Raw genomic sequence first — 13,546 nt, forward strand, 5'->3', positions numbered from 1 at the left:
TTTCCTTTTTTTTTGTGACAGATGGATGTTGGACGTACTGAAACGCGCATGCGTCAAAGCAGCGTAGCACGGCCCCGCCTGCGAGTATATGACGAAACCGGCGCCTGGCGTCACAACACAGGCGTTGCGTGACGAATTGAACGCCGGGGAGCAGGCGCACCGCGTCACGTCGAAGTGTATTGACGCCTTGATTGTGGCATGTAGTCATATTCTCCCATGACACGCATCTCATGATTGTCATGTTTGCACCAGTCACATACCTTTGTCATCCATTGACGTCACGTAATACCGAATTGAGGCATATGTGACGCTAGCGAAACGGCCGTGAGGGCATCATGAGCGTAGCATGTAGTCATGTTGTTACATGACACGCCTGTAACGCCTGTAAGAAATAGAAATCATGACAATTATGACACACATGTCATAATTTTCATGTCATGAATAGTCAAGTATGTTCTTAATACAGTTATGTTATGCCATTGCAAGTTTGGTATCGATACTATCATAGAAACGGCCAGGAGGGCTAAAAGCCATAGGCGGCTGAATAGATAAGATTAGATAGATAGATAGATAGGTAGATAGATAGATAGATATATAGACAGACAGATAGATAGAAAAGATAGATAGATCGACAGATAGATAGATAGATAGATAGATAGATAGATAGATAGATAGATAGATAGATAGATAGATAGATAGATAGATAGATAGATAGATAGATAGATAGATAGATAGATAGATAGATAGATACGCTCAAAGTCGCCGAAGTTCACTAAGAAATGCTTCGCATTTAAAAATTGCGACGCGCTCACCCTTCTACCCCATACTTCGCATAACGTCGATTCCCAATTTTCGCACCATTATGCAGTTTGTTTTAGCTTTGTGACACAGATTTTGCGCATCCAGAAGATGCGCCAAAAAATCAAGGCACGATACTGATTTCTTTGTTTCTGTTTTTTAGTGCAGGCGCAATGACGACGGATCCACATATGGTTGCACCGGTCCCTGCATATGTAGAACGCCTACGTCTCCTTCAGGAGTTGCGCTATATGGGAAAGGAACATGTGTTCCTGTGTCGTAGCTGAAAGTGTTCTTCAAACTGGCATCATTGTTAGCCTTAGAACCACTTAGAACATTTCGATGAAATAAAGTCGACAATTTGACAGCTGTCAACATCGTAATCATTGGGGACTCATATACAGATAAAGGCTATGACAAGAAGCCTTATTGAACAATGGGGTTCCTTTTGTAGCAGTGACTCTTCTGACTATACGGTCGGGGCTCTCAAGAAAACGCCTTTGAGTTTTTAAGAGTATTCTTTATATACATTTAAAATCATAATGCTATGTTGTCATTCAACCACTATATATATATATATATATATATATATATATATATATATATATATATATATATATATGAGATCTAACAGACAGTAATGCCAAGGAATGTACAGGTACAGGGGAACTTATTAGAACCAATTGAATGTAAATTAGAAGAAAGCAAAGTGGATGAAAAAATAACCAGCCCTGAGCAGGTTATTCCTTCTCACGGATTGTTATTTTTTCATCCACTTTTCTTTGTTCTTATTTACATTCAGTTGGTTCTAATAACTTCCCCTGTACATTCCTTGGCATTACTGTCTGTTAGATCTCAATAATATTGTGTTAAAACACGGAAAAACGAGCCCTTAGGTATACACTTCTTTCCCTTATATATATATATATATATATATATATATATATATATATATATATATATATATATATATATATATATAGTCAAGTAGATCTTTCGTGAGCGGTCACAACGTGTGACGTTTCGGCCTAGAGCCTGGCCTTCATCAGGATCCTGATGAAGGCTAGATTCTAGGCCGAAACGTCGAAATAAACCACGTTGTGACCACTCACGGAGGGTCTACTTGACTATATGCAACGCTAAGACCACTCAACCACCATGCCTTCCTATATATATATATATATATATATATATATATATATATATATATATATATATATAAGGGAAGAAGTGTATACCTAAGGGCTCGTTTTTCCGTGTTTTTAACACAATATTAATGAGATATAACAGACAGTAATGCCAAGGAATGTACAGGGGAAGTTATTAGAACCAATGGAATGTAAATAAGAAGAAAGAAGAAAGAAAAGTGGATGAAAAAATTACCAACTGTGAGCAGGAATCGAACCTACGACCTTCGAATTACGCGTTCGATGCTCTAACCACTGAGCTATCACAGCGGCCCTCCCTCCATCCACTTTTTTGGGTTTTTATCTGTGAATTTAGAAGTAGGAGCGACAGTCAGCGCCATCTATAAGCCAAACAACGAGTGTGAAAACACTCTTATGCGCATGTTTGGCGTCACGTAGCACGTGAACTTATTATGAGCGGGCAGCTGATTAATTGTCCCTCTTATACAACCTAAACACACCAAGTCTGCCAGTACGAGACCCTCGTTCAATGAAATAAGGGAAAGAAGTGTATACCTAAGGGCTCGTTTTTCCGTGTTTTTAACACAATATTAATGAGATATAACAGGCAGTAATGCCAAGGTGTGTTTAGGTTGTATAAGAGGGACAATTAATCAGCTGCCCGCTCATAATAAGTTCACGTGCTACGTGACGCCAAACATGCGCATAAGAGTGTTTTCACACTCGTTGTTTGGCTTATAGATGGCGCTGACTGTCGCTCCTACTTCTAAATTCACAGATAAACCCAAAAAAGGGGATGGAGGGAGGGCCGCTGTGATAGCTCAGTGGTTAGAGCATCGAACGCGTAATTCGAAGGTCGTAGCTTCGATTCCTGCTCACAGTTGGTAATTTTTTCATCCACTTTTCTTTCTTCTTTCTTCTTATTTACATTCCATTGGTTCTAATAACTTCCCCTGTACATTCCTTGGCATTACTGTCTGTTATATCTCATTAATATTGTGTTAAAAACACGGAAAAACGAGCCCTTAGGTATACACTTCTTTCCCTTATTTCATTGAACGAGGGTCTCGTACTGGCAGACTTGGTGTGTTTAGGTTGTATAAGAGGGACAATTAATCAGCTGCCCGCTCATAATAAGTTCACGTGCTACGTGACGCCAAACATGCGCACAAGAGTGTTTTCACACTCGTTGTTTGGCTTATAGATGGCGCTGACTGTCGCTCCTACTTCTAAATTCACAGATAAACCCAAAAAAGTGGATGGAGGGAGGGCCGCTGTGATAGCTCAGTGGTTAGAGCATCGAACGCGTAATTCGAAGGTCGTAGGTTCGATTCCTGCTCACAGTTGGTAATTTTTTCATCCACTTTTCTTTCTTCTTTCTTCTTATTTACATTCCATTGGTTCTAATAACTTCCCCTGTACATTCCTTGGCATTACTGTCTGTTATATATATATATATATATATATATATATATGTATATATATATATATATACATATATATATATAAAATAAGGGAAAGAATTGTATGCCTAAGGGCTCGTTTTTCCGTGTTTTAACACAATATTAATGAGATATAACAGACAGTAATGCCAAGGAATGTACAGGGGAAGTTATTAGAACCAATGGAATGTAGATAAGAAGAAAGAAAAGTGGATGAAAAAATTACCAACTGTGAGCAGGATATATATATATATATATATATATATATATATATATATATATATATATATATTTGCGGAAAAGAAGAGACGCCTTATCGACAAGGCTGTGGAGGAGATGGATTTTGAAACTAGCAGTAAAGCCCAAACTCCATAAGCGCGAAAATGCACGCGACAGCGACGAGCGATGCGACGTAGATTGGCGTCGCGCGATCAGTCGCTAGCGCAGGCAAACCTCATTCACGCGACGGCTTCGGCGAGCGAATTCTATTGTTGCTGGCATGAGGCCGTCAACTCGCACCAAGAAAACCGCGTAGCGAGCGGTTTCCAATTTAAAAATAAGATATATTGTTGTGTAATGGAACGGAAAGTGTTTATTATTGCCTTGCAGCATTTTTTATATGCGCATGCGTAATAAACATTGCGTTATTTCTTGTTGCGCATACGTGACTCGGGCAGGGTCACGTGCACCTATGTAGTCTTCGTATTTTCCGGTTTTTCGCTATTGGCTGCTTGAGCCCAGCACTTCCGGGCGATAAGCGACGGTTTCCAAATCTGGAGAACCGAGCGATCGCGCGAAAACGAGCACGCGACACGTCGCGCGAACGCCCTGTTTTGTCGCTCATAGCGTCGCTCGTCGCTGTCGCGTGCATTTTCGCGCTTATGGAGTTTGGGCTTAAGGGCATGACCAGTTGACCAGTGATCGAGTGCAGACAATCCTTCGCCCTTCTCGTCAGGCGCACACGCGCGTCACCCCCTAGAATATCAATATGCATGCATGTAGCATAATCTCCGGCGGCAAAAGCGCCATCTCAGCGTGTTGACATGTCAACGTCACTGGGAGAGTGGTAGGGCTTCAAGCACGCAACATGTACAATATCGGTAGCCTGTGGGGCACAGGAAGGCGACGGGTGACGGGACCTATATCTTAGGTCTCTGGAGTAACCACACGAAGTACTCGGTGGACCTGTTTAGTGAGTAAACAGTTTCTTCGACTATCCAACTTGACGCGTCGGAGACCACAGCAGGACCAAAGAACGGGTCGAAAAGTGTACGTCGTGGTGTCGTTGATCATACTAACGCTGTCGCTTCCTTTGAGAAGTCAAAAGGCGTGTACGGGTGATTTCGCATGCGTGCGTGGCCCGAGTGATAGCGTCCATGGCATATTCACTGGTTGGTGCGGCAGAGAACGGGATGACGGTGTTTAGGGGCAATGTTGGTTCTCGGCCAAACAGCAGAAAAAATGGAAAGCAACCAGCAGTGTCATGGCGCGAAGAATTGTACGCAAATGTTACGTACGGCAACGCAAGATCCCAGTCGGTTGGTAGAAACATACTTAGCGAGCGTGTCTGTAAGAGTTCGATTTAGATGCTCCATGAGTCCCTTGGTCTGTGCAGGGTTCGATGTAGTCAGCTTGTGACTCGTTTCACAGGACTGCAACATGTCGGCAAAAAAGATGCTGCCACGGTCTGTAAGCAGCTGCCGTGGGCCTCCGTGTTTCGAAAGCACGTCCTTGAAGAGAAAGTCGGTTACATCTGTGGCGCAGCTTGTTGGAAGAGCTCGTGCGATGGCATAACACATGGCGTAGTCGGTGGCCGTGGTTATCCACCTGTTGCCCGAGGAGGACGTGGGGAAAAGGCCAAGTACACCAAGGCCAACGTGTAAGGGTAGTTCTGACGGAATGTGAAGTGGTTAAAGGCGTCCGGCGGGAGGCTTCGATATTGTTTTGCGGCGCTGACATTTCTCAGAAGCCGCAACGTATCTTCTGACTGAGCGGGTAAGCCCTGGCCAAAAGAAGCGTCGGCGTATTCGGTCGTAAGTGCGTGACACACCAAGGTGACCGGCTGTCGGAAGGTCAAGAAGTTCGTGTAGAACTACCGAGCGAAGGTGTTTCGGAAGGACAAGAAACAGGGCCGGTCCATCCAGCTTAATATTTTGGTGGTATAATAGACCATCGTGGAACACGAATGAGTGATGGGACTGATCGGAAGATGGTGATTTGAGGCGCTTCATGATAGCACGCAAGGATGCATCACGACGCTGGTCGTCACCGATTCATGTCATTTGCGAAAGGGAAAAGACGCAAGGTTTTTGTCGGTTGTCATGCATAGTGGTCGACTCAGCGATCGGGTAGCGGGACATGCAGTCTGCGTCCTGATGTAGGCGTCCGGACTTGTACGTCACCGTGTAGGTATACTCTTTCAGTAGCAGAGCCCAGCGCCCGATCCGGCCAGTAGGATCCTTTAGTGACGTAAGCAAACATAGCGCATGATGGTCAGTCATTACAAAAAATGTGTGTCATACCAATATTGGCGGAACTTTGAGACTGAACAAACAAGAGCAAGACATTCGCGCTCTGTAATGCAATAGTTGCGCTCAGCAGCAGTGACGAGGCGGCTAGCTTAGGCGATAATGGGGTCATGTCACCGTTGGCTTGGGGCTAGGATTGGGCTAGGACGGCTCCGATCCTGTGACCACTGGCATCGGTTCGGACTTCTGTCAGAGCAGATGGATCAAAGGGAGGCAATATAGGTGAAGTCGTCAGTAGCGTGATTAGGTGAGAAAAAGAAGCAGCTTCGTCGGCACCACACGTAAATGAGACGTCTTTCTTCGAGAAGCTCTTTGAGGGGTCGAGCGATGGTTGCGAAATCTTTCACAAACCTTTTAAAGTAGGAACAAAGTCCTACAAACCTGCGGACGTCTTAGACTGACTGGGGTACAAGAAAACTGGTGACTGCACGAATTTTCAACGCGTCCGGCTGCACACCAGATGCGCCGACAAGGTGGCTGAACACTGTATTTTGCCGGCGTTTGAAGTGGCACTTCGACAAATTTAATTGGAGGCCTGCAGTGCAGAAGATGTCGAGAATAGCTACCAGACGCTGAATGTGGGTCTCGAATTTAGGGTAACATACAACGACATCGTCAAGGTAACGAAGACATGTTGATCATTTGTACCCTTGTAGCAGAGAGTCCATCGTGTGCTCGAACTTGGCTGGGGCGTTGCAAGCCCAAACGGCATGACCTTGAACTGATATAGGCCGTCTAGAGTTACAAAGGCAGTCTTCTATTGGCCTTTTTTCGTCGACAGTAACCTGCCAATAGCCGGAACGTAGCTCTATTGAAGAAAAGTATCGGGTGCTGTGGATACAATAGAGAGCATCATCGATGCGGGGCAAAAGGTAGCTGTCTTTTTTCACGATTTTATTCAGATGGCGGTAATCAACGCAGAAGTGCCACGTGCCATCTTTATTTTTAACAAGCACAACGGGGGACGCCCAAGAGATCGAATAGGGTTCAATAATCTATTTGGATAGCATATTAGTGACTTCTTGTTGAATTACCTTACGCAAGGCGGCAGACACCCGGTATGGTCGCCGATGGATGGGAGGAGAATCACCAGTGTTAATGTGGTTCTTGACGAGTGATGTCTGGCCGAGTGAACGGCTGTCGATGTCAAATGTGTCACGGTATAAAGTCAGAAGGTGGCATAGCGCGGCTGACTTCTCAGGTTTGAGGTTCGGGGAGATCATGGAGCGTAAGGTCACATCAAGGCATGTGGCATCCTGCGGGTGACACGAGTGATCTGGACAGACGTCTACCACAAAACTGGTGACGTGGTCATCGATTAAGGGTCTTAGCATTGCGACCAAATTTCCTTGAGGTTAGTGCTTGCTTTATTAAACCGAAATTGATAACAAGTAAACATGTTCGGTGAGAGGTCATGGTTACGACGGAGTGTGGCATAGTAATGTCACGCGGCAAAAGAACATCAGGAATCGGCGTCACTATATAATCACCGTCGAGCACAGGAGAGGGCATTGTCGATTCAAGGAATGGGAGAGCTTTAGGTGGTCTCCGGAAGAAGTCAGGGGTGCAGAGACTGTTTGGGAGATCAGGGTGAAAATCCGGAAGCGGAAGTTCTAGGCAGAGAGTACCGGTGGCACAATCGATCAGGGCAGAATGCGTCGATAGGATGTCCATGACGAAGTTTAGGTCGGGAGGGCAATTTTCAAGCACCGTGAATAAAACGGGGACATGACAGCCGACAATGCTAACACGTGCGGTACACATTCCAGTGAAGGGACAGTTTTACCATCAGCGACACGGACAGCTTGTGTTGCGGCAGGCGTGACTATTTTGTGAGGCGGCGACAGAGACGAACACTCATTATAGACACCTGAGCTCCACAGCCCACTAAAGCCGTCAAGAAAATACCGTCCACATACACCTCAATCAAGTTCGTATTACTGGGGAGCGTCGAGGAAGGATTTGGATCAGTCACAATTGATACTACCTCCCAGTGCTGCATGATCTCGTTTTCCGTCCGAGAGGATTCATAGTTGACCGGTGATGGATAGTGGCGTGGTTGGGGTAATGGGAAACGGCGGTGAACGAGTGGTGGAGTGGCTGTTAGGGACGTCGGAAGAAGGGTACACACGACTGGGCGAACACAGTCTGGCTAACACGCTCGTACATACGGAGCCAGCAGTCAACGTCAAGCACATGTTGGGCAGAGAATAGGTGATAGTGCACTTCAAGTTGTAAAAGACTATGTCTACTTAGGGCAGGTAATAACCACGGAGCCGAACCACGAGATTGAAGTAACTAAAAGAATAATGATGGGGTGGAGCACATTTGGCAAGCACTCTCAAATTATGACAGGTAGATTGCCACTATCTCTGAAGAGGAAGGTATATAACAGCTGTATCTTGCCGGTACTTAGATATGGAACAGAAAACTGGAGACTTACAAAGAGGGTTCAGCTTAAATTGAGGACGACGCAGCGAGCGATGGAAAGAAAAATGGTAGGTGTAACCTTAAGAGACAAGAAGAGAGCAGAGTGGATTAGGGAACAAATTGGGGTTAAGGATATCATAGCTGAAATCAAGAAGAGGAAATGAACATGAGCCAGGCATGTAGTGCGTAGACAGGATAACGGCTGGTCATTGAGGGTAATTAACTGGATTCCCAGAGAAAGCAAGCGGGTTGGGGGGAGACAGAAGGTTAGGTGGGCAGATGATATTAAGAAGTTTGCGGTTGTAAATTGGCAGCAGCAAGCACAGGACCAGGTTAACTGGCGGAACATGGGGGAGACCTTTGCCCTGCAGTGTACGTAGTCAGGCTGATGATGATGAAGATGTGCAGAGAATGTACCGGGATCACGAGGATAGGGCATCGTCAGGTATGTAGTGGCTGGAGCTCCTGATGGAGACTCTGACGGGTTGTTGTCATTGGTAGCCATGGCTGGAGACTGAACAGTGCGTCCACTGCAAAGCTTCGTGGTGAGAGCGGAGAACGTTCCGCCTCCACCAGATATGTTACGGAAAACAAGAAACACCGTATCGAGCAGGCTATGGATTAGATGAATTTGAAACCAGCAGTAATGGCGTGACTGGTTGACGAGCGATCGAGTGGAGGCGACAATCATTCGTCATCTCGTCAGGCACACAGATGCGTCGCCCCCTAGAATATATATATATATATATATATATATATATATATATATATATATATATATATATATATATATATATATATATATATATATATATATATATATTGTAACGGGGTTTATTTGCAGCGCAGAACGCAGAAAGCGAAGCAGTCAGCAGCGTCCGGCCAAGCGCAGCAAGCACGAGCTTATGCTGATGGCGATGCCCCTGATGCACCGAGAAATTCCGCTGAAGCTCCTCTTCTTCACTACAATCGCCCTCCGCACAAAAAGACGCCATCCTGGCGGATTAGGGAGAAGAAACGACTAATGGGTCGTAATATGGCTTGAGACGAGAGACGTGGACAGTGTCGCGGCCGCGGTAGCGTAGGTCTGTGGATGGGATGATGGGCTCCACGATATAGTTGACGAGTGACGTTTGCTCTACAACGCGGTATGGCCCGATGTATTTGGGAAGAAGTTTTGCGGAGCGGCCAGGCGCGGTAGCAGGTGCCCGAAGCCATACTAATGAACCAGGTGGAAAGTTTGGAGCCGAACGGTCCCTAGTCTGGCGGGATTGCTGCTGCCACTGGTCCTCGGTAGAAAAAGAGCGGGCAAGCTGGCGGCATTCTTCAGCATGTCGGGCAGCTTCGGACAGAGTTGTACTTTCGGACTCATAAGGTTTATATGGAAGAATAGTGTCTACTGTATTTGAAGGTTCTCGTCCGTACAAAAGAAAGTATGGCGAAAACCCAGTAGTAGCTTGTACGGCAGTATTATACGCGTAGGTGACGAACGGGAGAACTTGGTCCCAATTTGAATGATCAGAGGCGACGTACATCGACAGCATACTTCCAAGAGTACGGTTGAAGCGCTCCGTCATGCCATTTGTTTGAGGGTGGTACGCTGTACTTGTGCGGTGCACGATTCGGCATTCGTTGAGTAATGCCTTCAAGGCGTCGAAAGGAAGGCACGGCCTCTGTCACTTAAGAGCTCGCGAGGGGCCCCATGACGCAGAATGAAACGTTGTAACAGAAACGTTCCAACGTCACGGGCTGTGGCAGTCGGCAGCGCGGCTGTTTCGGCATAGCGTGTCAGATGGTCTATCGCAACAATAATCCAGCGATTACCAGCTAGAGTTGATGGTAGTGGTCCGTAAATGTCAATGCCGACGCGATCAAAAGGTCGACTAGGACAAGGAAGAGGTTGTGACGGGTAGACTTGCCCGGGAGGTAACTTTTGTCGTTGGCACTGAGCACACGAGCGAATGAACTTTCGCACGTAGTTATACATGCCACGCCAATAATATCTGAGTCGAAGCCTAGCGTATGTCTTGAAGAGGCCTGCGTGGGCGCACTGTGGGTCCGCGTGAAAAGCTTCGCAGATGGCAGCTCGAAGATGGCGGGTTATCACAAGGAGACACTTGCGACCGTCAGAAAGGTAGTTGCGTCGATAAAGAAGATCATCCCTTAGGCAAAAGTTGCTAGCCTGGCGGCGGAGAGCGCGAGACGGCGAAGGAGTGAGAGGATCAGAAAGAATGCTTATGAGGCCACTGATCCAGGGATCCTTTCGTTGTTCCACCGTCATGTTGCGCAAGGCGGATGACGCAAGTGCAGGCTCGAGAGAAGAGAGGCAAACACCTTCATCCGATATGGGTGAGCGAGAAAGGGCGTCGGCGTCCGTGTGCTTACGACCAGATCTGTAAATAACGCGGATGTCGTATTCCTGAAGTTTGAGCGCCCAGCGAGCAAGTCGCCCCGAAGGGTCTTTAAGTGTGGATAGCCAACAAAGGGCGTGGTGGTCAGTGACGACGTCGAATGCGTGACCATACAGGTAGGGGCGAAATTTTCCAAGAGCCCAAAACATAGCTAAACACTCTTTCTTGGTCACGGAGTAGTTAGCCTCGGCTTTCGTCAAAGTACGGCTTGCGTAGGCGACGACATATTCATCAAACCCTGCTTTTCGTTGCGCGAGCACAGCGCCAAGTCCAACACCGCTGGCATCAGTATGAACCTCCGTGGGAGCGGCAGGATCGTAGTGGCGGAGGATGGGTGGTGAAGTCAGCAGGTGGCGTAATTTGGTGAATGCATCGTCGCATGCTGGTGACCAGGTGGAAAGGTCCTTGTCGCCGCTAAGAAGGTCCGTGAGGGGCGCACATATGGAAGCAAAATTTCTAATAAAGCGTCGGAAGTATGACGACAAGCCGACAAAACTTCTAAGTTCCTTCAAGTTTTTTGGCTTCGGAAAATCGGCGACTGCTCGAAGCTTGGCGGGGTCGGGAAGTATGCCGTCCCGCGATACGACGTGGCCAAGAATGGTGAGCTGCCGAGCACCAAAACGACACTTCTTGAGGTTGAGTTGAAGGCCGGCGTCGGTGAGACGTGTGAGGACGTGCTCGAGACGATTTAAATGGTGTCGAAATCGGTGGAAAAGACAACTACGTCATCGAGGTAGCATAAACATGTGTTCCACTTGAGGCCTCGTAAAATAGCGTCCATCATTCTTTCAAAAGTGGCTGGAGCATTACAAAGGCCGAAAGGCATAACGGTAAACTCGTATAACCCATCAGGTGTGACAAATGCTGTTTTCGGTCGGTCAGATGCTTCCATAGGAACTTGCCAGTATCCAGACCGTAAATCCAGCGAAGAGAAATATTCTGCTCCCTGCAAACAGTCAAGGGCGTCGTCTATTCGAGGTAACGGGTAAACGTCCTTGCGGGTGATCTTGTTTAAACGTCGATAATCCACACAGAACCGAATGGAGCCGTCCTTCTTCTTAACAAGAACGACCGGTGACGCCCAGGGACTGTTAGAAGGCTGTACAATACCCCGCTGGAGCATGCCAGCAACCTGGTCGTCAATAACACGGCGCTCCGACGCTGAGACTCGGTAGGGGCGCTGCCGTAGAGGCGTATGGCTTCCTGTGTCAATCTTGTGAGATATGTTCGATGTGCGACTGAGGCCAGAAGCGTGGCTGTCAAAAGAAGTACGAAACTTTTGCAGCAATTTCACTAACTGGCTTCGTTCTGACGAAGACGTTGCGACATCGATGGAGCGGTGGAAAGCATCAAGGAGTGACTGGTCAACAACAGAGTCAGAAATGAGTGCGCTGAGGTCCGTAGAAAGTAAACTAGATGGAGCGTCAAAAATGTGACGGGCGTCGATCAGATGCACGTGACCGAGACATTCACCATAGAATAAAGGTAAAGGCCCTTCTAGCGTATTGTACACGAGCGTCTTCGTGACGCCATGGTAGAGAGTAAGGAGAGCAATGGGCAGTGGAGAACATTTCCGTTGAATGAAGAGGGCAGAGGGCGTAAATACAACATCACCGTCGGAAATAGCGTCACACGACACAGTCACCAGCAGAGAAGAGCGCGGTGGTACGGTGGTGTCGTCGGAAACAAACAGTTTATAACACGGCAGGGAGGCTTCGACAGCGTCAACATCAGGAAGTGCAGATAGCTCAAGTTCAGCGCGACAGCAGTCAATGACGGCATTATTATTCGCAAGGAAGTCCCAGCCGAGTATCATGTCATGGGAACACGAGGGCAGCACTACGAATTCGACAATATACACAATCCCTTCGATGACGACTCGTGTGGTGCAGGCTGCGAGAGGTGTTACACTTTCTGCGTTAGCCGTTCTAAGAGACAGGCCGGATAATGGCGTCAGAACTTTGCGGAGTTCGCGGCACAGGTTCATGGACAGGACGGATAGAGCGGCCCCGGTGTCAACAAGCGCCATGACGACGATACCATCGACTGACACTTCAATGACGTTAGCTGGACAGGGGCGAGGACTTGTGCATGGCGACGGGGACGCAGTTCGTGCCTCGGGAACTGCGGCCGTTAGTTTTCCTGGTCGGTGGGTCCGGAACGGCGACGCATAGGGGAAAGCGAACGTCGACGTGGAGATGGGGAGCGGCGGGTCGGGCCGTGTGGACGATCAGAAGAAAAGGAAGAGGAAGGAGGGCTTGAAGGCGTAGACGAAAACTGAGGGTCGAAAGAGGGCATTCGTCGAATGTTCTGGGCAGCCTGGCGACGACGACAATAACGTGCCACGTGGCCAACACCACCACAAGAAAAACATATGGGACGGTTGTCGTAGGTCCGCCATTGGTCGGAGTAGACTCCGACTTGCGGCTGGGGGGCAGAAAACTGCGGCCGAGGTGGTATCGGCATAGGCGGCGGTGAATAGGTCAGCGGTGAATAGGTCGGCGGTGAATAGGTCGGCGGCGAAAAGGGCGGCGGCGAATACATAGGCGCTGACTGGAACGCAGGCTGTCGAGGTCGAGCAACGGCTTCGGCGTACGTGAGAGGTGCGGCGACTGGGGGAGGTTCACGGGCGGGAGGAAGAACTTGTGCGACCTGGTCTTGAATGAAGTCGCGGAGTGTAGACGGCGATCTGCGTGGTTGATCGGGTACACAGGACATCAAAGAGAGCTGACGAGCGACCTCAGCGCGGATGAACTCTTGGATCTTGGAGAGAAGAGGGCCATGGTCTT

The 13,546-nt window shown here is 47.7% G+C and overlaps 2 non-coding genes across 2 annotated transcripts; one reads left to right on the top strand and one right to left on the bottom strand.

Annotated features, from left to right (window-relative positions):
• Window positions 1-2,182: 2,182 nt before the first annotated feature.
• Window positions 2,183-2,255, bottom strand: TRNAT-CGU (transfer RNA threonine (anticodon CGU)). The gene has a single exon. It is a non-coding gene; the product is annotated as a tRNA-Thr (tRNA).
• Window positions 2,256-3,219: 964 nt separating this feature from the next.
• TRNAT-CGU (transfer RNA threonine (anticodon CGU)) lies at window positions 3,220-3,292 on the top strand. Its single transcript has one exon. It is a non-coding gene; the product is annotated as a tRNA-Thr (tRNA).
• Window positions 3,293-13,546: the final 10,254 nt, after the last annotated feature.

The sequence above is a fragment of the Rhipicephalus microplus genome, chromosome 3, assembly GCF_043290135.1.
Source record: "Rhipicephalus microplus isolate Deutch F79 chromosome 3, USDA_Rmic, whole genome shotgun sequence".
Lineage (NCBI taxonomy): Eukaryota > Metazoa > Arthropoda > Arachnida > Ixodida > Ixodidae > Rhipicephalus > Rhipicephalus microplus.